The sequence below is a fragment of the Podarcis melisellensis genome (assembly GCF_964234715.1).
Source record: "Podarcis melisellensis genome assembly, chromosome: 10".
Lineage (NCBI taxonomy): Eukaryota > Metazoa > Chordata > Lepidosauria > Squamata > Lacertidae > Podarcis > Podarcis melisellensis.
The window spans coordinates 38,305,802-38,328,867 of record NC_138542.1 but is presented as its reverse complement, the minus strand read 5'-3'; the positions used below and the strand labels follow the sequence as shown (position 1 = coordinate 38,328,867).

The following is a 23,066-nucleotide window of genomic DNA, read 5'->3' as shown; positions in this document are numbered from 1 at the left end:
GCAAGGAATGCTAATTTCATGTTTACCACACAATCCCATTGAAGGGGGAGGGAAACAGAATCACACAGCAAGTGCAACATCCAGCCATCAGTGGCAGAAATTGCATATTTATCGTGGAAAATGACAACCCCCCTCTTCCGTATTTCACAATGAGGTTGTAGTTCCATGGTGTAATCAAATATGGAAAGGACCAATACCTATCATATTGGATATGGTAAAAGACTCCTATGAAGGAGGTCTTTAAAAAATAAGGTAATTGTAAAAATAAATAAGAGAATAAACTCTCTTCATCCCCTCCCTTCACTCATGATTAAACCATGCCATTTTACATTAAAGCTGTTTTTACCAGGAACTTAAAATTGAACTTATTCATTTTCTTTCTCTTTTAAAAAAGACCCTGTGTAGTCACAATGGTAACCAGAAAACCACCCCTCTCAAACATCAATGCACCTCTTGTGCCTTCACCTCCAATTCTGCCTTGTGCAGCCTGGGACTGAAAGGAAAAACAAAGCAGTTTGCTATTCTTGTTGCTAGAAACAAACAATGTATGTAGTATGGAGAGACTCACCAGAGAGTTAAATGTCTCTCTTTCCTCCACAATTCATTCAAACCTGCCCTTCAAAGGCAGAGCTCAGCCTATGCCAGGTAGCCTGATTCCAGACCACGTCTCACTCACTACCAGCCTGTCTTTGATGTCCCAGTGACTGCCAGCACTTTAGAGTCGCTGTTGGAGTCATCACTGCAAAACTGAATATACTCAGAGCAGTTGGAAGGCTCTCCTGGAACATTGGTTGCCTTATTTCTCCTGGGAGACTGGAGAAGAAAACCAGCTCACCCTGGAAAGACTAGCCAGAGGGAGGGTGATAGAGGCAGGCAGCTCCTGGCTACCTTCATTCATTATTTTTACAAATGATGTTCAGGACTTGGGGACACCTGCTAGAAGGTGTCCCACTCCTCTTTCTCTACACACTTATGCTCTGCACACGAGTAACACATGAACACTTATCTGTGTCAAATATTTAGGCTCTAATCCATACCAGGGACCTCTCCAGATGTTCTTTTTATTGCATATTCATGATGATCCCCCCCCCCATAATGCTATTGGAGCAGTCATATACTGTTCAACAACATTTCCAATACTATTTCTGCCTGCAAAAGTTTTGGGGCGATTATACTGATTTGTTGCCATGTCAGTGCATATCCTGTAACTCCAGACCACAATTTTGGGGGTGGGTGGGGGTTGTCCCGCCTTTGTGATGTCCTGCATATGTTGTTGGATTACAACTCCCAGCATCCCTGACTATTGGCCATTCTGTCTGGAGTTGATGGAAGTTGTGGTTCAATAGCATTTAGATGGCATTATGTTGTCTACCCCTACAGTAAGGGTATTTTGCTGTAGTAAGTGTAGCAAAGCTGCTGTGGCGTCTAATCTTTTCCATTTATATGCCCCTAGCATTTCCCACTTTGATGCTAAAAAATTGAGCACAGCTGCAATGTTTTACAGTGCAAAATGCTATTTTGTTTTATAATGTAATGCATCGTATTAGACAATACACTTTCCCACACTGAGATTCAGGTCCTGTGGCACAGATTATTCATTACAATTTTAACGAAAGCAAAGTTATAAGGGAAAGACACCCTGAAAGTTGTTAAGCCTTTCAGAATGGTATAATGAAATGTATTCCTTATTTCCATAGTAAGCAGCAGGATTATTAATAATAAACAACACCTTCCTTTTCATGAATATTTCATTGTAGAGTTCAATGATCTACAGGGGATAGCATCTGCTTTTCCATAAACAAAGAATTTAATGACATGAATATCTTTACCTTACTGATGGGCTGCATATGCAAAAGCCACTCCTAAATAAACTGTCGGCAGTAAATTCTCATCAAAACTAACTTATATATTGTACAGTGTTACTAATATTTATAGTATAAGCTTAACACATTATGTACAAGTTCCCAAGGAAGGAGGACTGGAGACTGAGACAGAGATGTTAACTATGATATGTTATAACTTTTAAGCATGCTTCTAACTTTAGGTCTTGTTTTATGTTTTTATTATTTGTGAATGTGTGTGTGTGTTCTTGAGGATAGCAGGCTTTGGGGAATGTGTATATATCAGCTAAATTCTGCACCTTCTTCAGCCTTTATGCATAATCTTCAGCAGGGCTTGAGGAATGTATCTCAACCATATTTTATACACCACTTAAAGGTTTCACTAAAATCAAGTGGTATAAAGATTTTGTTCAACACAACAACACAACACAATATACCTTGCAGGCAATATGCACATTCTCCAATAGGTATGCATGGTCTCCAAGAAACACACCCTTTTTTTCCTTACCTCTTGTTCAGAGGCATTGTATCTGCACCCCTTGGGCTGCTTTTTGTCCACTGCCTAATCTTACTTGGCCCACAACATCTTCTCCCACCAATTAGAACTGCAGCAGGAAGGAGTGATAAGGTTCCAAATAAAAATTGACTTTTTTGCCTGCAGTCCAATCCCCTTATCACCATTCTGACCTGCACTTCAGTCAGTTGAGCAGTACAAGAAATGGCAATGGGTAGCATCAGAGGAGAGTTTCCCATTATTATTGACTCCCATGCTGCTATTCAGTTTTTCTTTAGCTTAATTAATACCAGCAGGGAGGGATTTTCATTTGAATCATGGGAGAGGGAGGTAAGGTTGAAAACTGTCCTCTCCCTGCTCCCTCTTGCGCTGCTCAGCTGACTGGGGAATAGGTGAGAATTGCTCCCCTTTTGTTTCACCTGAGCGCATGGGTGCCCCTTCAGGTGGCAATAGCAGTATGTCATTGGGGAAGCATCACAGAACAACTAATAAACTGAGATATTGTATGGGCAGTTCAGTATAAGCCCTTTGATTGCATCAGTGATTTCAGGTGTAAATACACCTGCAAAAAGACAGCAGTCCTGTATCTGGTCACAGACTAAGGAGATGTTGCAGCAGAGGCTCCATAAGGTGCTATGCAGGTTTCCAGTTAAATCAAGGGCTGCAGGGCAGAACATACAATGGTTTGGAAATATAAAATCTACCCGTGCAGCATCGTATCAGTCAGTTAATACTAAACAGAAGACTGATAAGGCTAATTCGCTTAAAGATATGTAAATTTAACTTAAAAGAAGTTCAGCTGTTCCAATAAGGGAGTCACCCTGACATCGCCATTTCTGTGAGCAGCATAATACACAAGCTGGGAATTTATGGACCATTGCAACATTAATAGCCATTACTTGGAATTGTTTGAAAAGGCACCCCTAAGAAGTTTGTAAAAGTAGAGTCACTATTTGCCATATGCAAATCTGCTTATGCATGTCGAGGGCTTAAGTAATGTCTGATTATCAGGTTATCGCTTGTGTTTCTCATTTATATCAAGCAACGCCAAGGTTCCAGTGGAATGCAAATTCCACTTTCCACTCCTTGCACAGTACATGAGAGAAAACATGTCAGCTAGAAAAGTCTGTGGTAGTGTTACAGTTAACAGACCCGAGGCATCTTGCAGTTCAGGCAGGTTTAAAATGGCATCAGCATTTAATGTGTTCAAAAAGAAAATATAGCTATAATAAGAGCCATTTTGAAATGCGTTCCTTTAGCATTCAAACTTTAATAGTGATATTTATATCTAGTAGCACTCACCTGAATACCATATGAGTAACCTTGATAGCACATAAATGAACTGATTTATGTTTGAAACTGGAAAAAGTGGGCTACAGCAGACGAGCAGTATTATCACATTTGTTCTAAAATAATAATAATGCAGCCCCACTTTTCAGGCATTGGTGAGGATGGGAGAAAAGGAGCTTTTATTCTGAATGACTATGAATGGATTTTGAATATATATTCAACACTTTTGTAAATTTTGCAGCTCATCAGATGGGAATACTGAAACAGTCAATGATAAATTGAGCACAGAAAAATGTTTTATAGGTGATATTTAGGCATTTGTAGTTTAATTTAGGCATTTGGGGTTGTGGCCTGAGAAAATCTGTATTACAATCAAAGGGCAGGATTCCATAAGACAAGCAGTGGTTCACATGCTGGAGGTTATAAAGTGCTGATGTGTATTATTCAATGAAATGAAACGGAGTTGACAGCAGAGATGGCATAAAACCAATCAATGGGTGTGGTGAGGATCTGATTCTTAATACACTTCTGAGACCTGCATCAAGAGACTTGGCTGACAGATGTACAGATTTGCTTTCTATAGAAGTGCATTTTTGTCAGGGATCAACTTGGCTCCAGTAAGGGCAAGAATTAAATAAATGACTTCCATGAAGGAAAGGGATTTGCCAAACCTATAGAAATAGGGCACCTAGCAAAGTGAAAATAAATACAGTGTGACAATTGGCTTGATGGCAGTTGCTACTACATTGGGTCACTGATTTTGTGCCATCTGTTGTTTTTCAGTGCAACTCAGAAGATTGGATTTTCACCTCTCTGTGTGTTTGCTGCATTTTCAATTCACTGTACAAGCTGCTAGAATGCCACCAGGCAGTAGTGATCAGATCTATCCTTTGTATCGATACTGAAATTTAGGATTTGTATGGATGTAAGTGTCATGGGCTAAAGAAAACATCTTCAAAATGGACCATGTATTTCATTTTTTGCAAAGAAAAAAAATAGAGGGTCCTATGTGCTTTTTTCAATACGATGTGAGTTCAGATTTACAATTCCAATAGAAAACATAATGCTGAGCTTTGAGAATCCATGGGCACATTTGTAAACAAGAAACACTATTTGTGGCAACCACATTTGTGGGAACCATGTGGGAAGCACAGGTGGCAGCTTTTTTCCTATTAGCTATAATAATACACATGAGTAGGAGTCCGGCAGAGACACATGCCGGACTGGCATGTTCAGCTGGTCAGCTGGGAGATTCAAAATCTTTCTCCAGCCCGAACATCACAGCAATTGATACCTAAGAGGTATCAGCACACTTCAGGATCTGCAGAGTATAGGTAGTCAGCATACAGACTCAGTAGCGCAGCAATTTGGCTAAACTACATTTATTTACATATAAACACTTGGAGCATCGTAACTCAGCTCCTTCCTCTTCAGCATCAAACAGCATAGAGAAAGAACAGAAGGACAAAAATCCTACATCACGGAAACACAGTAATAAAAACATCCTGTCTCCGTCACTTCCCACAATGTGGAATGAAAACATACACCATCATGAGATAAAACAATCCCATGACTGCAACATGGGGAATAAATCCTAACAGGGGATACTCTGTGGACTCCAGGGAAGGCTTCTGAGGGCACCTCTGTGCCCACGGGCACCTCATTACGAACATTAAAATAGCCCTCCTGAATCAGCCCAATGGCTCATCCAATCAGGGATCCTGTTCTCACAGTGGTCAACCAGACATAAATGGGAAACAGCCTTTGTTACCAACCCCTGTTTTAGCAGTCAAAACAAAATTTAGCTTTAACTAATAAATATGAGGGTTTGACTATTAATATTAGCTTCATCGCTCATACCAGATTTATAAAATGTGCAAACTAGCCAAGACTGCATGAAAAACCAACAACAGCATATACCAGGAGAAATATGCACCAAAAAGATTATGAATTTTCATAAGGACATAAAAAACAACAACCCTGAACTTAAGTTTGGGAAAACGGGAAACCAAAAGAAAGTGAAATTGACAATTTTGTCCATCCCTAGGCAAGATAAGAAGGTGCTTAAGTGTCCCACACCTGCCAATTCTCTCCAGCAAATACCATCCCCATCTCCTGAGGTTATTGTTCCCCAGACAGGCTTCCTGCTGGACTTGACTGGGCAAAACTAAGCTAAAAGTGGCCAGAGGAAATTAGCATGTGGAGGATGGTTTGAGCACTCCTCTTGGTGCCTGCAAATACTACCCTCTGTCTTCTGCATTAGCATTGTAAATATGGAGTCAGGGAAACTTTGTGTTTTTCTACTCCCCAATCCCCACACTAGGAAACATCACTTATGATGAGAAGAACCTTTCTTTGCATCATTTCAGCAAACACAGTTTGGGGAACAGATATACCATTTGCCAGAATAGTTTCCAGTTGCTTGGAAATGTGGCAAGCAGAATTTAAGATTGGGAAAATGTGAGAAACGAAACTGGTAGATTCACCTCAAAGAAAAGCCACATTTAAGGTGGTGAGGGCAGTTCCCCACATAAAGCTGAGGTGGCGCCAAGAAAGGGAGCTGTGTTTTAGAGTCTCCGTATCATACTCAGCCATAAATAAGGCTAATCGCTGAAGAATTGATGCTTTTGAATTATGGTAATGGAGGAGACTCTTGAGAGTCCCATGGACTGCAAGAAGATCAAAACTATCCATTCTGAAGGAAATCAGCCCTGAGTGCTCACTGGAAGGACAGATCCTGAAGCTGAGGCTCCAATACTTTGTCCACCTCATGAGAAGAGAAGACTCCCTGGAAAAGACCCTGATATTGGGAAAGATGGAGGGCACAAGGAGAAGGGGACGACAGAGGAAGAGATGGTTGGACAGTGTTCTCAAAGCTACCAGCATGAGTTTGACCAAACTGTGGGAGGAAGTGGAAGACAGGAATGCCTGGCATGCTCTGGTCCATGGCGTCATGAAGAGTCGGACACGACTAGTGACTAATCAACAACAACCTCATCCTCCACCTTCCAGTTCGCAGTGAGATTTGTCATAAAAGGGAAGGGGCAGGGAGAAGGTGTAGAAAATCCAAAAAGTGAGCAAGGTGCATCTCTTTCCACCACTTGCACTTCCTGTCCTCTTTCTCTCAAAACCAAACCTCATTCTCTTTGCTCAGGAGGAGGACTGAATGGTGGGAGCTACCTCCCCACCCCCTTAGACATAATGCACAAGAGCAATAAGGCAGTTTTGGAGACTAGAAGGGGCGGAAAGGGGGGGAAGCACTAAAATTTTCTTTCTGCTTGAGAAAGATGGCTCAGAAGGGGGGAAGGAAGAAGGAAAGGGGGAAGGGAATCCACAGAAATCCCTCTGACACCTCTTTGTTAGTTGTTTTTGTTGTTGTATTGCTTGGGAGGGGAAATCAGGCTGCGAAGAAGGAGAGGAATAAAGGAGAGGATAGGATAGGAGGCGGGGAGAGCAAAAAAACTGCCAGCCTCCTGTTGTACCAGTGCAGCTGCTTGGCCATCATTGGGGGGGGGGGATTAGACACACAAATTTGAGCTTGGATAGGGTGCCATATTGTTAAAGTCTGCCGCTGCCCAAGCACCTGAGCAAACTGCACATTTTAATTATGCTAAAAGGTCCTTAAAGCAGGCATTGTTTTGTCCCCAACACCCAAACTGTTCCCATAACACAGTTGCTAGGTCACAGTCTGAATATTTAGCAAAGTTCAGCCAGAAAGAAAGAGAGCTACGTAGAGATTACATTATATTTTAATATGTTTCTAATATTGCCCTTGCAGCCACTCTAATGACCTTTTCTTTTGAAAGTTTTGGATGGGATGAATACTTCTTTGCACATGTCTCCCCCTGGAATAAAATGAACTGCAAAACCATTATTATCATTTTATAAATGGTTACTTATTGCCTCTTCTTCCCCGGTTATGTCCTGGTTTACTTGGTATTATTGCTGACTTTTATCCAAGAGCTGTCAGATAAAGATATTAGTTCTGAGCTACCTTGTCTTTCTCATTGCCACGCCAAAGGCAAATGTGTTCTTGGAACAATATTGCAGCTCTGCCAAAGCACTCTAAATGACAATGTTGTTAAACTTTCCTGTTATAATGGCATTCACATTGGATTGCACAACCAACCCAGACAGCTCTTTACAGATTTCATTCCCATCTCTCGCTGAAAGGTAAAGGTGAAAATTTTGCACAGCAGAAAGATAAATAAACAACCATGCTTCAATCTGAACATTGTGCCAGATCAAATAAACATCTAGAAAGCTTTAAAAAAATCAATCCAATGAATAAATTAGATAAGTGATATAAAAAGTCTAGCTTCTTCAAACAGAAATTTTAGTAGATTTCTGTTTAGCAAAATGGGGGGACACTCAATTTCAACCGCCTATGTTCCACCTAAATGCCTTTGTAGCATAATTCGGATGCCATAAAACTGTATGGTTAAGATATCTTTCAAACTTTGCTGGCATCAGTTAAAAAAACCACATCTGGCTTCCGGTAGTCTTGCAAATCCCAAACCCAAAAGATTAAGTTTTCTGTCTAAAGTAAGCATATTCTCATATTATATATGATTGTGGCCTTGGGATCTGGAAGGAAAATGCAAACTTAAGTTTGGGGTTTGCAGATGGTCACAACTTTCAGTTTCCATTTAGAAGACAAAGGAAGAAATCCCATGTTACAGTCACCAGCAAGATACAAATAGCCCCTTAGAGATGCATCTCTGGGAGAACCTGGTTACAGGGGTCAGCAAACTTTTTCAGCAGGGGCCAGTCCACTGTCCTTTAGAACTTGTGAGGCGCCAGACTATATTTTGAAGGGGGGGGGATTGAATGAATTCCTATGCCCCACAAATAACCCAGAGATGCTTTTTTTTAAAAAAGCACGCATTCTACTCATGTAAAAACATGCTGATTTCCGGATCGTCTATGGGCCGGATTTAGAAGGCAATTGGGCTGGATCCGGCCTCCGGGCCTTAGTTTGCCAAGCCATGGACTGCATGGTGCATGTCCACCATATTTGGAATGGCTATGCAGTCTCCAGTAGCCTCAATGAATGGGAGCTCTACATGGTAGGAGCGGATAAGTGATTACGAGATGAACAGAAATCAATTGACACAGAAATGCTAGTTTTAAGCAAGTCACATGTCTGAATTTATTTATTTATTTCATAAAATCTATATACCACTTGCTTGTAAAAACAAACAACAAAAAAACCAGTTTGCAAAAACTGACTTATATTCAGCAGGGACCATCCCCTCATGCAGCAAAATGTTCATCACACTCTGTACTCAACCTGTCAACCCTCTTCTGATAGATTTGATAATCCAGGAGGGACAAGGGTTGAGGGGGTATGCAGTCAGATGCCTTGTTGACATCAACTGATTGCATAAGGTAAAACTGATCCCACAGAACATCTTTGATAGCAGAACTAGGTACTTCAACTAGAGCTGCAACAAGTGGAGACTCAAGATCGCTCTGAAGTTGAGCGATTTTATCCTCAAAGTGTCTAGCCAAGTTGGTCACAGTGGGGCCTTCAGATGTCCATCTCCACATAGGGAGGCAGTAACCCTCAGGCCGTCTGAGATAACTTCTCCAGTTGGCTATTAGAGAATGCAATGAGAGCTGCAAAACGAGCTTTTTTCACAGCCTGCACTGCCACAGATAGGCACAATTATGTGTTCTTACCAGTGCTCAGTCAGCTTCAAAGCGAGACTTGGACCATTTGCACTTCAGTCTTCATCCAACTTGTTTCATAGTTCAGCGGTCCCTAGAAGATGCTCAGGCTTCATAATACCAGAAAGGTTGCTCAGGAGTGATCATGTCAACTGCCCATATCATTTCACCATTCCATAGCAAGACCAGGGCTTTGACAGGATCACTAGCTTTCTCCACTGGAAAATCCCCCACAGCATTCAGGAACACATCTGGTTCCATCAATGTCCAAGGGTGAGCCATGTGGACCCACCACCCTTACAGAGGGAAACTGCTACTGTTAATCCAAACAACCAGATAATGGTCTGATCATGACAAGGGAGTACATTGCACTCCCTCTATCTTCAGTCCACCCCTTGTATCACTTTGGGAAAATGTCACATCAAGAGTGAGCCCTGCCTGGTGTGTTGGACTGATGACCATCTGAGAGAGACCCATGGTTGCCAAGGAGGCCATGAAATCTCAAGCTGTTACTTTTGTTACTTGTTCTTTAGCTTGAAAGTGGAAGAAATAAGATAATAATCCCTGCCGAGCAAGGCTGATGTGTTTGAATACACATGATAGTTAGCTATACTTCTAGAAAACATTGCATTATGGTGAGTGGAACATGGATGGATGACATCCCAGCATCCTCAAGCTAGGCTAGCTGAGAATTGTTCTTCCATTATCAGAGCTTGCCAATGAATTTACCCACCAAGTTATGCTGAAGATATAATTATCTTCAAGGGCTGTACCCATATGAGATCATTTGCCTATTTCAGTTGCTGGTAGGATACTGGTCACCAGGAGATGCAAGCACACCAACCATGAAACTTTACCAACTTTATAAAGACGGAGAAGAATAGGCTTAATAGAAACATCAGCCCAATAAATTGTTACTCCTCTGAGAATATCTATTCCTCTTCACGGACCATAAGAAAGCTAAATAACCTCATAAATTTTTGTAATTGTTTAATTAAATAAAAACATTATGCTATCAATAACTAGCACTTTTTAATAATAATAATAAAGCAAAGCCTCGGTGTAACCTTTCTTGTTTCCTTATTTGGCATTTCCCCCATGTTTTATTTTCTGCTGACATTCGGAGTATCTTCATTTCTATGTATATCACTTGTTATGTATGCTGTTTTGTCCTCTGTTCTCTTGCTCTCCTGTGAGATCAGTAAAAGTGATATCTCAGCATAGATAAGACAGCTAAATCAACACATCCTTCTTTCTGCATTTCCTTGACATATTATTTATTCTGATATGTTATTGGTATATAACAGTGTACTGATTTATTTACTTTGAAAGATTAGTGGCAAGCTTTCTCACAAACTCTGAATAATTTATTGTCATAATTTTCCTTGTTCCTTTCGGTACCTCTTGTTGGTTTTAAGGCAGTAGTGTAGTTATTCAAATATATACATTCACTAATTTGGTCAGTGTGCTTTTAATTAATATATTCTACGTCTGGGTAGCCAATGTGATGCTATCCAGATGTTCTGGACTACAAGGTCCACCAGCCATGACTATAGGCCATGCTGTCTGGAACTGATAGGAATTGTAGTCCACAACACCTGGAAGGCATCATGCTGGCTACCCCAATTGGTGATGTATTTCAGTTTAGAGATGGGATGCTCCTCTGTGGACATGTGCATCTTCCATCAAACTTTAGAAGTAGAAAAAACAACAACCTTGCCATAACATTTATGTAATGGAATCCAAACCCTTTTCTCCCATGGGAACTTGCAAGATTTATCACTCTTTGTTTTATTGGGTGGTTTCTTTTTGCCCCCACCTGCACCAAAACTATCTGCCCAGCTTTAGTAAAAAGCACAAGCTTCTGCATAGCATGGCTTCTGCAGTATCACCTCACCATTTCAAATGTGCATTTAAATGGATTGTTGGATTAAAATGTAATTAAGGTCGTTAATACATTTTTCATCAAAATATGAGGTCCTGGCATCTCATTATTCTTTAGAAATGCATGGTTACAGTTTAAGTCAAAAACCATTTTATTCAACTCGCAGAATGACACAAGCCATCTAAAACCTTTTTTTAAATGTTGGGATTCTGAAGTTCATATTCTGTAACCAATATAAGAGCTTCACAGCCGATACATCCAGGAAATTCAGAGTAATCTGTGACCTTCTGGTTATTTTCTGAGGAGTAGAAATGAAAGAAACTATAGAAATCTTAGAAAAGGAAAGTGAAAAGAGAACTGCCATACTTTTCAGGGTATTATTGAAATGCAGACATAAATTTAATTCAGATGAGATCATTTGCATGCAACTGGATCAGACTGCAAGCTTATCTCATTACAGTCTCAAGCCGGTGAGTTTGTCTTCCTCTTACAGATGCCATTAACTTTAATAATATGACTGCCTGAAGTGTGTACAAAATGTTTGGCTGCTATATCAACTGTATATTATGGTGAGATTTAAGCGACTTTTATTCTGTTACATTTTCATTATGTTGCATTACAAAACAATACTGATAGAAAATTGAAGCCCTGAAATGAATGAAAGCTCATTTATGCCATGCCTTGTCCCAAAGCCAAGATCACCCATCTACCACCCCTCCTTGGCCCTGTACACTAACTTGTGGAATTCAACAATCGGAGAACAGGCACTGAAATAAAGATTACACCAGTGGTAGCCAGGATGGTGGCTTCTGTATGTTGAACTACAACTTCCACCATCCCTGCCCATTAGCCATGAGGGAAGTTTTAAGTTTGTGAGCTTAACCATGAGTCCCAGTTTAGATGACACACTAAGCTAAATCATGGCTTAGCAGTGTGTGACATGGGAGCATATGATGATGATGATCAAGGAAGGAGCAATACTCCTCTCTAGGAGAATTTTTCACATGGTCCAAGTAAACCATTGTTTAGCTTACTGTGTTATGCAAACCAGGTCAATGTAAGAAAGGCTTTGTTCATATGTAATGTTAAACCATGGTTTAAACAAATATTAATTAATAAACTATAGTTTAGCATAAACTGACCAATATCTTAACAAGTTGCTTGGTTTGTTAACTATGGTTTGCCACTAAAAGTAAGCCATTGTTTGTTGTTAGCTTACTAACCTTAAGTATGGCTTAACATTATATGTGAACCCAGACGGTTGCTTAATTATGGTCTAGTGTGGTTTCTTTGTTTACTCTGCCCAAATCACCCTTAATGCTACAGAAGCACTAGCCAAGAGCAGCTGAAAACGAAATAAAACTGCTCTCCATGCTCCTGCTTGGAGTTCCTGCTGATTGTGTTAGGGAAGATGCCATGGCTGCTAAATTTGCCTGTTAACAGGTTCGTTTTCCAACCCAACTCCTCCACCTCCAGCCTTCGCTTCATAGCTGCTTTGCATAGTGAAAATGAAATCTCAAAATATTATTGCATGAATAAAAGCATATGCCCAGCAGCGTTGCATGCGGTAGGGTGGCACTGGGCTTCTAACACTGGCAAGAGTGCTGCTTAGGTGGACAGATCTGGGATGGGGCAGTGGTGGGATTGAGACTGTGTGGATCTGCTGGTGGGAGTGCTGGGTTGGCCTTACCAGGGCACCTGCACAGCCCCATGTTACCTTTGCCAAATCCCCACATGCACCACTGCTGTATTTAATACCAGAGAGTCATGCTAGCCTTTCACTGTACTTACGTCTTCATAACTGCCATCATAATTTCTGTGTTGCTACTCTCAGTGAGCATGATCCAGCCAATGTGAAGCAATTTTAAGCTCTGTGCTTAACTCTCCCATTGAACTGATGAGATTCTAAAATGCTTTATTTTGATGGGATTGTGCCCTGGGCATCTGATCCATCTAACTTGGCCATAAGTATCACTAAAGGATTTAGAAGGCGCAATGTGGTCTGTGAGAGAGTTAGTGGTTCATCAACTGTGCATTTAGATGCTTTAAATAAAGCCCATGCTGTTCTGCCCTAAGTGCATAATGTGTTTGTAGTAATAATCTGTGTGTGCCCCAGCTTTAAATAAGGAGGGGAAACAGAAATGTAATTGACCACCTACATTTCTCCACAAATAGTCTGCAGCTGTAAAGAAATTTCAGGTTCAAGTAAACACATGCAACAACAATAAAAAACAACACTCCATAAATGTCCCTGGCAGGAATACATGAAAATATTCCAGATGTAAATGCATACACACCAAGCAAGCGATAATCCAACACTAAGTGTATTGCAGTGGCTGAGGGGATATATTACCCTTAGGGATTGCTCTGACGATCTATTTTCGCATTGGTTCTTATGCTAGGGTGAAATATATCACCAGAGTGATGGCATTTGGTGCAATACTTCATTGGAACAGCAGCTCTTAGTGTTGTACGGTACATCATCCAAATGACAGCCTTCCAGTGATGTGTAATACATAACCACCCTAATTTCATTTTGGCCTTAAATGCATGGTGCTCAGTGATATTAATAATAATGCAGTGCTTCTTGGTTTAATATAGTGAAGTCAACAGAGTACCTGCAGTTTCATCCTGCAGCTGTTTTGTGAATATAGCATCAGATGTGACTTGGACTCCCTTGGATCTAGGAAATAATTCACATGCTGTATTCAATATATGTACATGTTATCATCATCTCTTCCAGTGTGTGTGACAGAAGTTAGGTGACAAATAAAACCTTTAGGAAGGCCCTAAATCTCTGCAGTTTCACATCTCATTTTTATGTATCCCTTGTTATAAGAGTTTGCAACTTCTTCTTTACGATCAAGGTAGCATGCAATTTATGGCTGCCCAAAGGAATATTGCATGCCACTTTCCTCGCCATTGATTACAGCTGTCAGCCCATTCTACCTAGCAAGCTATGTCTTCTTTGAAGATGAGAAGAAAGGAAACACTTATTTACTGTATTTGAAGCTGTCTGCAGAATGATGACATCCCTGCCTTCCCCACCAAAGAATCTGGGTAACTACTAGGTAATGCACAGCTCAATGTTGTCTTCCAGACCCATTGTAGTGATTCATTCTTCTGGTGGCTCCTGAAAGGAAGAGATTGCAAAAGAGGAACCTTGGCTGCCAAGTGATCATCCTCAAAATTATAACCTAGCAGGAGGTACATTGGGGAAGGCTGGAGATATTGGACAACTAAATCATGGCAGAAAAATAGAAGTTGGGATCCTAGTTCTGAATAATCATTCAGAGCTATGAAAAATCACACAGAGAATAAGGCTGCTCCATCAGGACCAGCTCTACCATTAGATAGAGTGAGGCAGCTGCCCCTGATAGCCAGATGTTCTATGTCTGTGTGTGGCAGGGTAGTGGCAGAAACCTAAAGGGCATTCCTCCTGAGTCCAGGGGCCAATCCCTTCTGTTGGATGATAGAGCTGTGTGTGACGTACAGCCTACCCAGCACCTCCTAAACGAGTCTGCTTTCTGGAGGATACTAACTGTCACCAGTGTCAAAGTAAGTTGCAGCTTCCGGTTCAGTTGGTTTCTCTACGTGGATTTGAAGAGGCACCATATTGTCCTTAGTCTCAGGCAGCCAAATGTCTTGAGAACAGGCCTGTTGCACATCTCCAGTTGAAATAAATCAGAGCTAAGTAATTTGCGAATGAGGCCCCAGTCCTAGCTGTCCCTACTGAGGAGTGAGTACTTCTGAACACAGAGCAGTAGCCTTCTGAGGAAACATGGACCAAATTGTGCTCAAAGTCTGCCAATGTAATCAACAGGACCTGAAGTATTTTAGATCTCATAAACTGGGCTGCTAATTAAATTACATTTACTCTACCAGAAAGGGGATTTTCATGTGACGCTTAAGCATTTCATTATCTTGCCATTCAGTATTATATTTGACTCTTTTTTGTAAGCATCACAGCAAACACATGCTGATGAGCAGCCATCTAGTAATAACAAAGTAAGCAACTGAATGAATAAATAAACAGCATTGTTTAACTTGTGGAATAATGCGCACGGTTAGGCACTAGAGCTGAATAGGCATCCTTACCTTTCTCTGGGTTCTTAAGCTTTTGCTCAGAAGGAAAGAGTAGATGGAACTCTCCTCTTTCTGTGGAAATTCTCAAAGCTTTAGTGATTCCTCCCCCTTCTCCGGCTGCCTAGTTACCTGTACATTTCTGTGGATGTCAGGAATCTTTCCCCCTGATTGGCAAGGCACCTTCCTTCCCTGTAAGTAGGGTTCATTTTCACTTCATTCTAAAAAACGTTCAATATGCATAGCCCCAGCATTTGTGTTTTACATGAATTTTTCTTTCCATCCTTCCTTCTTGCTGCTCCACATCCTTGGAGATCAGCACTCTTCTCCTTTTGAATACATTACTCATTCATGAATAATGACATGAAAGCTTGGCAGTGCTTTAGAAAAGGAGCCTTTTATTATACTGTTCCAGCAACCGTTAATATCTATAATACTCAGCAGTTTTCTAATTTTCTTTTGTGAAAGGACAAGCTGTAACTACATGACAAAATGGCATGGGGTCCAAAACTATTACCAGTTTCATTAATGTAGGTGAAATAGGAGGAAATGAACAATGGCTTTCATTCATGCCGGATGGCGGATGCTTCCGCTTTGTCCATAATCTGTTATCTGCTTTCAGCTGGATTTATAAACACTAATTAAACTAGAAAAGCCAACGATGACAGCCATATCATTTTCTACCCCGCTTCAAGTTTGGAACATTTACAAAGGAAACAAAGCAAAATCAAAGTGAGGATTGTCTATGTTGAGGCCCCAAATTCAAATTAATTTATGGGCACAAAATAGCATTTGAATGTAACAAAGGAGCAGAGCTTTTGTGTTGCAAACTTTGCATTATGCTTGACCTTTACATTAACAGGGTTCATAGCAAAGAGGCTTATATTCTCCCCACTGCAGGTCAGAAGCTGTACGTGCTCCTCTTCCTCAAAACTAATTTTAAGAGGAATTTTACAATGTACTGTTGATCTGGGTTCACACACACAAGATGAGAAGCAAACCTCTGAGTTCACCTGGAGCCAGGGTAATAGCATCTCCTATCACTGCCCGGGGCAGGCACACATGTGCTGAGGTGTTTGCAGGATGTGCTAGGGGTGGCACACTCATGCACTGGAGCCTGCCACTTCTGGCCCCGGGTCAGGCCTGACCCAAAAAGTGGAACTGCGGCTGGCTGCCAGCATTGGGCCACCATGTGAGGAAATTGCTTCCAAGAGAATATGCATGCTTCAGTTGTTGTAAAAGGTGCTCAGAACCCCTTTCTCCACAATCTGCTGATCTAAACATGAAATAAACTGCACTGTTTTAAAATATCCATTATAGCCTTTATTTCATACTATATTTCATACTACAAATCTCCTGAGACGGAAGGAGAGGATTCCAATTTTAACTATGGCTAGTTGTGCAGTTGATTTAAATGAGATAGCTTTAACCCATCACTTATTGCTACTTGAACCATGGAAAACAAGATAGATGGTGGGAGCAGAAAGCTGACACTTTGTGTCAGGCCTTTGAAGGTGTGTATAGACTGTGCAATCCCATCAAATCCAATACAGGACCTGATCTGGCACTTCAGAGAGATCCTGATCTGACCTGGGGATGACATGGCTCAGAACTCGGCTCTGAACCAAATTAGGGACCATACACAGCCTTTAACTAAGGTTTTAAACTCTATTTAAACATGAAGTCAGGGAGAAGGAGAGAGAGACGCCTGCAGGCAGCCTCCATACATCTCCTTCTCCTGCCCTCCATTTGCTGTCTGAAAACCCTGTTAAAAGTTTAATTTACATAAAATGTTTTATTTGTAAGTTTTAGGCGTATAGCCAGTATTGTTCCGCTGGGTGTGGTAGACAACCTTGTGCCTAAGCCTTGTGACTAGATCTCAGGTATTAGGTCTGTGATTCAACAGGCAAGCTGAAGCTTTAGTATCTTATCAGCATTTGCAAAAATGGGATTGCTTTGCAACACAGAGCTGCATGTAGTCAGTTGCCAGCATGCAGGAGAATGAGATAGACACAGTATCTACATTTTTTAGCAGAGAAGCTACATTTTAGTAAACATGCTTAGAGCCTCACACTGGGATGAGTGTGAGAAAAAAAATGTAATGCTGAAACTAATTGCTTGTTGGTTTTTTTGCAATATATAATTAACTTGTTTTTGTAACATTTAAAATCAAGTTCTGCAAGTAAAGCTTAAAAAACCTATTTCTTGTGTTAAATAAGATTTATTTCTACACAATGGCCAGACCTTGATTCTGTCCAAAATGTCCCACTTCAGCTCAGGATTCTTGCTTTGTCAAAAATTTCTGGGACACGTATATTGTCCCAGTATATTGACTGGGCTATTAGCAGTTGATGTCTGCTAATTGGAAGCCATAAGTTTCCCTATGACTGGTTGATAACCCAGTGGAATGCTATATCAGAGCATTGTGCAAGCATCATAATGGTGGGTAGCTTGCAGGTACCTTGTCACAGTGGTGATGTTTGCTGTCAACACTCATGGACACTGGCAAGCCCACCAAACAGAAGGGTCCATCACTATCAGAGGGAGCCCACTGGAGAGCATTTTTGCTGAGGGTCCCTTTACTTCTGATGTCAGTCTTGGACCAGGTCATGGAGAACAGGGAACTGGGCTTCATACATATGATGTTTTCTCTCTGTGTGTATTCACTTGAGTTATTCTATTTCATTTTAGTTTGTGTATCATTTTCCCCACAGGATTGAGTAGCACACATTTTAGGCCCTGCCAGACATTGTTCATCAAAAAATGAAATGCAATTTAAAGAGAGTGGATTGAGCATAGCCGCAGGGGGGAGTCATACAAAGTCAAGTAGAAATATTTTCTGCAAGAGTTAATAGTGCAGTGATTCTATCATCTATCTGATATTGTCTGAGTAACCACATCAGTTGATGCATTGACTTGGTTTTTCTCTTAGTCTTTAAGCTCCTCTACAAAAGTAAGGCAATTTCAAAGCATGCTGCAAGAATTTGTATGAAACAACTGTGTTTGCTCATAACGCTAAATTTTGTTAACATTATGAGAATGAGTCATGCTTTTCCTGGGCTCACACTCTTCCCCATCCCTATCATCGCCTTGTGTGGCCACAATAAGAAGATTGGCAGCTCTCCCTTTAGATAAACCGCCATCAAACATGCTGTAAAAATGGTACTTAAACTTAACTATGGTTTGTTGAGACCAGCCAGTTTCGTAACCTTATGGTTTGAAGTCGTCTTGTTTCAGACAAACCACAGATTTATATTATGTGACAAACTGGGGTTAAACAGAAATGGAAGTGGGTGCTTCCAGACCCCTCCTCACTAGTATTCCATAGGAGAAGGAGAGAGTGTGCAAACCAAAACAGGGGCCAATCATTGTCTTATAATTCTCTATGGCCGAACCAAACTAATACATTGGAATGTGAGATATTACCTCCTCCCCATTATCCTGTTCAAAATGCCATTATCAATGAAGAGCAACATTTTGAATTTTAATTTTAATCTGTAGGTTTACTTGTATGTGTGTCACAAATGAGGCATTCATTTTTCCTTGATGATCACCAAAAGTCCTTCAAGAACTTTTGTTTCTGTTTGCACTCATTGTGAGGAGTCCCATTAGTGGTCCTACTTTAAAAAAAGAAAGATCTTTAGCTGGATCTTCAAAATATTTTGAAATGTAAGGACTTTGAGAATAGGGTGGGTGAGAAATCTCAATAAAACAGGATCTTCACTTTTAAATAAATTCCATTAATGAAGGTGGCATTCAGAGTTTCCCGTCATAAATCAGGTTTCTTGTTGTTTGGTTCACCCACATAAATATGCATACAACTAAGAGGTGACCTTGTACATTGCATTACCTTTTAGTGATATAATGAGTTGTTTTATGCTGCAAAAAGGGTTGGGGAAGTTATAAGGTCTGGGGGGAGAAAGCAATTTGAAATGAATATAGCTTTTTGGAAGAAACACCCAAAGGATATTTGGAGAAGGAACAGTCAGAGGACATTTTTGTACCCAACAATAATGAAAGTGTTCTAACCTCCTTGAAAAATGATCAAAAGCCCCCAAATGTTCTTTCATATTTTCATTCATGAACGCTATTTCATTAGTACAAAAAAAATATGTTTTAGACTAATAGACAATAATAGCCTACTCTCCATGTAACAAAAGGTTCCTACCTAATTAGCATTATTATTTAATCTGTAGAAATCCAAGCTTCTTTGGAAAGTTCAGCATAGCTTTATTGGTGTTCTCAATGACTTCTCATCCACACCACAATTAGGTCACACTTGCTTACTTTTAACAATACTATGGAGTAAAATGCCCCTGGTCTCAAATCATTCAGTAGGCTTAATGAGCTCCCTAGCAGAGGTAGGTATTTACCTTCATAGCAGATATCTAGAATGGGATGTCAGCTGAACCTAAGAAGACATTTCCCTGGGAACCAGCCTTTCCCAGCACATTCCACCTTTTTCACACACACACACACACACACCAGGGCTATGGAAGCTAGGAAATAAGAAGAGAGACTGATCTAGTCCTCTTGCCCAAATAACTACGTAGGCCAAAGAGTCAGAGTATCTCCACATTAGCAGAGGGGCAGATCAGCCAAGGAAACACTCCAAATTTCTGTATTTCAAGGAATTTCTCCAAAGCCCACCTTAGAGGCAGTACTAGAAAGCATTCCTCAGCATGCTTCACTTAGCTTGCCCACATCAGGAACATGAGTGGCAATGTGGGTAAGAAAAAAAATATCACAGATAAAAACCACATTGTTGCTGGGTTTCAACCAAGCCGTGCAAAACATCTTATAGGAAGAAGGAAAAGCAAGCAGAGAAGTGTAGAAGGGTGGCAGAGGAGGTGAGGTGGTAACAAAATTGTGTCAGAGTCCTGAACTACTTTGAGGATCTTGTTTACATTGTGTCAACAATCAAGGCGACTTTGATTTTTCCATACTCTGCTAAGCTGCTTTTTCTGAATACACCTGTGACTCTTTTATTGGGCAATTTCCAGCTAATTTGTATCAATCACATTGACAGATGTGCCTTACCATTTATGCAATGTGTTTCATTATATGTAGGGTTTTTCCTGAATTATTTGGTATTTTGATTTCAGTCCCTTGGAACGTCATTCTACTATTTATGTTATATGAAATGCTACATTATCCATTTCAGTATGCTTCTGTAAATCTGGGAGCTCATGACCAGGAGATTTTGAACAGGACTTGCAAACAGGGGTGTTTGCGAGGGCTTGGTGGTGGAGACTGAAAAGAGTGAGCTTGTGTCTTTTGAATTAAGGTTGTTTGTTTGCTGAGCTGTTTGGAAACTTGATTGTGAGTTTGTGGGTGTGGGTGACTAAACATAAGGAAGACATTTCTGGTGGTAAGACCTGCTCAACAATGGAATGGATTGGAAGGTGATTGACTCTCCCTCATAGAATGGCCATATGTCATTCAGATGATTGGACTAGATGATGCTCAGGACCTCGTCTAATTCTCCATTTCTATTACTCTATATAACAGTGGCATGGCTGAACACATCTCACTGTCTTTCACATGGTCAAAAACATGGCAATTTGGATTTTAAAAAATGATTATGTGTTTATACAGTGGTAGCTCAGTTTATGAACTTAATTCGTTCCAGAAGTCCGTTCTTAAACTGAAACCATTCTTAAACCGAGGGACACTTTCCCTAATGAGCCCTCCTGCCACCGGTGCCCTTTCTTAAAGGTAAATTTCATAAACTGGGACACTATTTCCAGTTTTGTGGAGTTCTTAAACCAAATTGTTTGTAAACAGGACTGTTTTTAAACCGAGGTACCACTATATATCACAATTGTTGTTGTTGTTTTTAAATGAAAGCATTTTACCGGTAATTCATTCAAACAGGACTTAATTCAGAAATGTCCTGATTGCTCAATAGTGCCACCAGCTCCCACTCCCCCGAATATTTGTTTGATGTAAAGAATGTGAGGAGATGAAGATTAAAAAAATTGACCTTGCAGAATTATACTGCTGACAGTTTTCAACCTATCCTGAACCATTCAGAGAGTTTGACCCTACAACATTTCAAAATTCTATTTTGCTTGAGCTACAGAGTTATAAACACGGGAATTGCTTCAGGCAAAATATTGTTATTTCAGAATGAGGGTGGATTCAGTTATTAGGCATGGTGAGGTTTAGAGGTGCACAGCTTGAATCCATCTTTAGGCACCTAAAATAATGGCATTCACATTTCAACAGTGTTTGTATAGTGTTCTTATTGGAAAACCAAATATATGGGATACCTTACCTATTCCTTCCCCTGGGCTGTTTTAAAGCCTTCGGCATTTTACTCTGTGAGTTTATTTCAATGCAGCTGTTAAATCTTCTGCAGCCGTGGGAAAGCTGGAAATGAAATGGCCCTGATTCAGATCTACATTTTTCACAGCCTTATGGCTAGGTTGTCAAGGTGAGTCACGTTCAGATATGAATATTGAATGTAATGAGCAAACAGGACACACAATAATGCATTTTCAAGAATTATATATAACAGGGATGGTGGAGACTGTTCATACCACCCAATGTGAAATACAGCTTTCCATCTGAAAATAATACATATGTTTGTATCAACGTACTCTCTCTCACACACATACATCATGACCATCACTATATCATACACATGGTTAGTGAAATCAGATACTTGATCCCTCCCCCACATTATATTCTAAGCAATGTACAGAATTCGGGGGGGGGGGTAATACCTTTTGTGTTGTTTCCCTTAGCTGTCATTCAGAAGGCTGTGATGTGATTTGATTAAAACTGGAGAAAATATTGTGTTTCCAACAGCATGGAAGCTCTCACATACACAGTACCACAGTCACGACTTGGTCCTGTCTTTTGTCTCCAGCGTTTGGTATTTTGAAGTGGGTAGCTCAGTTGGTTAGAGTGTGGTGCTATTAATGCCAAGGTCACAGCTTCAATCCTCGTATGGGACAGCTGCAGGGGGTTGGACTATGATTCTATGAAGTGCATGACCCATACATATAGAAGTACCCAATTAGCTATCATAGTGAATACCTGTTGGTAGAACTCTCTTCCTTGAATTTGTCTCATCTATTCTTAGAGGACTGGGGATGGGCAAATCTGCCTGTTTTGTTCCCCCCTGGTTTTCTATGTTTTGAATGTTCAATTCTCCACATTTCTGCATGTTTGAGATCTTTTTTTAATATCCTCGTGAAAATCCATCAGCACCTTTGTGTGAATTTCTCCTGATACACAGAAGTTTGTCAAAGGCATAAGTTTTTTTCATGAAAATTCCCCTAATACAATGCACTTTTTCATCCCATTTTCAATAATATATACACTTTAATGTACACTTTACCTTGTATATGTATTTTTGTACACATTATTTGATTTGACAACTGCTTTGGAAAATTTCCAACAGACTCTGGTGGTGATGCAAGACAGACAGCACCATTTATTATTATTTTTTGCTAGTGATGCAGCTAAAAATCAGAACTGCAGAGTCTGGAGTCTAAACTTAGTTTGGAGCTTCCTAGCTAATGATGAGCTGAGTACAGTCATACCTTGGGCTGAATATGCTTCATGTTGAGCGTGTTCAAGTTGTGCTCTGCGGCAACCAGGAAGTAACGGAACGCGTTACTTCTGGGTGTCACCGCTCGCACATGCGCAGAGGCTCAAAATGACATCACGCGCATGTGCAGAAGCGGCGAAAAGTGACATGCACGTGCGCAGATGTGCCTTCACTAGTTACGTTTGCTTCTGGATGCGAACGGGGCTCCAGAACAGA

General features: G+C 40.5%; 1 protein-coding gene across 3 annotated transcripts in view; it reads left to right on the top strand.

Moving 5' to 3' along the window:
- The window catches only part of MGAT4C (MGAT4 family member C), a 312,936-nt gene that overhangs the window by 238,002 nt on the left and 51,868 nt on the right, over window positions 1–23,066 (top strand). The window contains exon 1 of one of the 3 annotated variants that reach the window (XM_081926598.1): window positions 21,697–21,725. The exons of the other annotated variants lie outside the window; for them this stretch is intronic. The gene's annotated coding sequence lies outside the window, so the exon portion shown is untranslated. Of the gene's footprint in view, window positions 1–21,696; window positions 21,726–23,066 lie in introns of those variants that run through there. 3 annotated transcript variants of the gene reach the window in all.